Below are 4,394 nucleotides of genomic sequence, written 5' to 3' on the forward strand. Positions count from 1 at the left end.
GTTCAGTTTGATGGTTTGCAGGATAAGGATCCTAACGCTCATTTAGCCAACTTCTTGAAACTATGCTATACATTTAAAATTAATGGTGTCTCTGATGATGCCATTCGTCTTCAGTTATTCCCTTTTTCATTGAGGAACAAAGCTAAACAGTGGTTGAACTCGTTACCACGAGGGTCAATTACTACTTGGGAACAAATGACCGAAAAATTTTTACTAAAATATTTTCCGCCGGCAAAAATGGCTAAATTACCTAATGATATCTGTTCTTTTGTGCAGATGGATTTAGAAACACTCTACGATGCATGGGACAGATACAAGGATCTTTTGAGAAGGTGCCCTCACCATGGCTTACTACTTTGGCTCCAAGTACAAACATTCCACAATGGTTTGAATCCTTCGACTCGACAAATGGTTGACGCAGTTGCTGGCGGAACCATCAATAATAAAACACTTGAAGATGCCTATGAGTTTATTGAGGAGATGTCACGGAATAACTATCAGTGGCAAGTCATGAGGACAAAGCCAATGAAAACAGCCAGCGTTTATAATGTCGATTCGGTCACCATGCTTTCTAATCAGGTAGAACTCTTAAATAAAAAGATTGATGGTTTTCTTAGTTCTTCACAGGTTCACCCAGTGATGCAGTGCGAAGTAAGTGGTGGTGGAACAAGCCATTCAGAATACCAACCTTATGGCCACAACATGGATAATGACTAATTAAATTACATGGGTAATAATCCTCGACCTCTAAACAATCCATATACTAACACTTACAATGCAGGTTGGAGGAACCACCCCAATTTCTCATGGGGAGGTCAAGGAAATCAAAGACCACAACCACCTCCAGGCTACCAACAACCGCCTTACCAACAGGAAAAAAAGTCGAACCTTGAAGAGATGCTCTCAAAGTTTATTTCGGTGTCAGAAACTCATTTCCAGAACACCGAGACAGCACTTAAGAATCAACAAGCATGAATCCAAGGGCTCGAAACTCAGATAGGCCAGCTTTCCAAATTAATCTCCGAACGACCACAAGGAAGTTTGCCAAGTAACACTGAACCCAACCCAAGGGAACAGCTCAACGCAATTAATACTCAAGATGAAGAAGGAGTTGTTAAGCCTGAACCAGAACCGAGGCAAGAAACTATGGTAAGCAAAGGTAAAGGTGAGGTAGATAACAATAAAAACAAAACAGTGAATGTCGAATATAAACCTCATGTGCCATACCCCAACGCGACAAAGAAAGACCGCTCAGATGAACAATTTGGTAAATTCCTTAAACTCTTAAAAAAATTACATATTAACTTACCATTTATTGAAGCATGCAATTTCGCCTAGGTGGATTAGTCCTCCAGCTCAGCGTCCCAGAATTTGGTACAGCATTGGGTTTATATACGGGGGAGTTAAAGGAAGAGAATAACTTAGATGCTTTCACTCGCTATATACATTTCTCTCCCTCGAAGTGCTGGCACACTTTGGCCCCTGGTAGAACCTCCTACAATCCTAGCCACTCCAAGGCATCAGTTCTCCCACCATTCCTGAGATACCTACATGCCATTTTGGCTCACACGATTACAGAAAGGTGAGAGAGCACTGGCGTCGTCAACACTCATGACGCCTACTTTTTATGGTGCATGTCGCACGGGCACGTTATCGACCTTGCCTATTTCATCGACCTTACGATTCAGCACCAGACGGAGCGGCATCGGAAGGGGGTCGTCTCCATTGGCCCCTACGTGACTCGACTACCGCGACACTTTGGGCTCCTCAACACCGCGGCCCAAGAATCATCTCTCACCCTCATCGGCTAGATGTCTCCACAAGACATCTCGAGCATGCTTAGCATGAGGATGATCGAGAGGCGCTGAGAAAACTACCCTCCCCAGTATCACCTCGCCCAATCTACCAAAGAGGCGGCCTACGAGGACATTCCTAATGATGTCCTCCTACAACACGAAGACTCACCGACTTAGCCACCACCACCCTCTCGTCCAGTTCATGCGGCGGCTTCATATGCTAACATCTCTGAGTGCCTCACTCGATTCGAGCAACAGTGTTTCAAATGTTTTAACAACATTGATGCTACTCTATAGCAGATTTGCCAGCACCTCCACATCTCATCGCCAGTCCCACCTCGCGAACCATCCAGCGATGAAGATGTTTAAAAACATTTATTCATTTTATGCTTTTAATTTTTATTAAAACTATTTTTTATTTTATTTTTATTTATTATTATTATTATTAGATTTTAGAAATTTTATTTTTTATTAATTTTGATTATTCATTTTTTAGTAATTATTCTTCCTAACATCCCCTAAAAAGTTCCTGATTTTATCACAGTTATATAGAGCTCTCAATCTCATCATCACAAAAGGAACTAAAACTCTACCGGGAAAGGTTCTCTACGACTGCAATGTCCTGATCGACCACGACCATAGCTGCCACTAGATATAATATTCTTTTGGCGCAGGACTTATGGCCTAATGAACCTCTACGACCGCCGGAGTATCCTCCTCCACTCTCGAACCGATTACTTTCCAGAACTCCAGTTCGAGGAATTCATCATACAGGAAGTTTCACTTCTCCTCCTATCTTATTTTTATTTAATATCTATCTTTGTACTTTGAGGGCAATGTACATCTTAAGTGTGGGGGATATTTATTTATTATCAAAAAAATCCCTGAATGACTGCCTTGTTCTTTTAAAAAGCTTTCATATCATATTTAAGATAAATTTTAGTTGATTTATGATTTTGATTGATATATCTTGAATTAAAACATAGGCATTTATGCATTGATTGTTTAAACTTTAAGACATTAGAGAATCAAGCACGATAAGTTGATTTTTAAGAATTTAAAACTTTGGGTTATTTCCCCAAAATTTAGGTACTACTTTGAATTGGGATTCACAAGTTTTAAACATCAAAAGCCATAATTTTTCTGAGATTTTTGAGCCTTTTGAGCATCTATTAATTCTTTCATGCTCTCTTTTATTATTGCATTGAGGGTGTCAGTATTGAACTATTATTCTAGAACTTGCTTGATTATGCATGTCGAGACCACACCATTTGATTTGATATGTCAAAATGATTAAGGCACTTAGGATTAACCCACTCATGCCATGAAAAGCCTACCTCCACAATTAACACCTAGTGAACCCCCTTGAGTCTAACAAGCCATTTCTTGTATTACCCTTAATATTAACCTTTAACCCATTATTGTTGAAATCCCTTAAATTAATTTAAGCCCCATTTTTGTCGAGATTTAAATTGAAATAGTTGCTTAGCTATGTTTTATTCTACTCTGTAATTTAACTTGTTCTTACAAAAAAAAACATGTATACATATTAGTAGTGATCTTTTGTTTGAAAGCTTTAGAAGTTAAATTCTTTAGTCTGAGAAGAAGCTCTGTTGTATGCAAGTGATGATTAAGTCTTTTTCTAGTTAGGTAATTTTTCAATTCAATCTCGATTCTAACCCTTTCTTTCAGCTTGTGACCACATCCCCTAACCAAACCTCATTACAACCCTCTAAAGACCTTTTGATTGATGTATCATCTTAAATTATAGTGGTGGAGATTTGATTTTCATGCAAGCCTATGGTAATAACTTTTCCTTATTGACTATTAGTGCTTCGTTTATCGTCCTTAAACACTCAAGTGATTTGAGTGAATCTTTAGTGAGGATGTGAAAATCTGTGATATTCTGAATCAAAGGTAATTACTTAGATGAAGAGAGACACCTATGTTTGCATGATTAAATACTCAACTTGGAGTGTTTGAAACTTTTATGTTCTTTTAGTTGAATTCTCAATGTATGATTGTTTATGGATTATTTTGAGATATTATCGATAGGAATTATCAGTTGAGAAGAATTTATTTTGATTATGAGTTGAGAATTTTGCTTGAGGACAAGCAAATGCTTAAGTGTGGCATATTTGATAAACCGTAAGTTATACTTATTTTACCCCATGCTTAACGCATTTTATGGATGATTTCCCATTAGAATTGGTGAATTCGATGCTCCTAATTCTTTAATTTCATATTTTATACTTAGGAAAGCATAGGAGAGTGATTACGAGGTTTTGTGATAGGTTTTAAATATTTGTAATTATTCGCTCTTGAACTAACTATTATCGCGATGTAGCAAGTATACCTATCAACAGTAGTATAGTTTTAGCAATACCGGTTTGTCGAACCTAAAGGAACTAAAAGTATTAGTAATGACTGTCTTTTTATTATCTAGCCTAAGAATAAGGAGGGTTTGGTTTAACTAACTAATTATCTAAACTAAGAACTCACAGAGAATAGAATTGAGGAAATGCTTTTGGGAAAACCGATTGAATGAAGGCAATACCTAAGGAAAAATCCACCTAGACAGTACTTGTTATTCTAGCT

General features: G+C 37.7%; 1 non-coding gene across 1 annotated transcript; it reads right to left on the minus strand.

The window, feature by feature from the left end:
* Positions 1-243: 243 nt before the first annotated feature.
* Positions 244-350, minus strand: LOC121206585 (small nucleolar RNA R71). The gene has a single exon (XR_005901654.1). It is a non-coding gene; the product is annotated as a small nucleolar RNA R71 (small nucleolar RNA).
* Positions 351-4,394: the final 4,044 nt, after the last annotated feature.

This window comes from Gossypium hirsutum, chromosome A01 (assembly GCF_007990345.1).
Source record: "Gossypium hirsutum isolate 1008001.06 chromosome A01, Gossypium_hirsutum_v2.1, whole genome shotgun sequence".
NCBI lineage: Eukaryota > Viridiplantae > Streptophyta > Magnoliopsida > Malvales > Malvaceae > Gossypium > Gossypium hirsutum.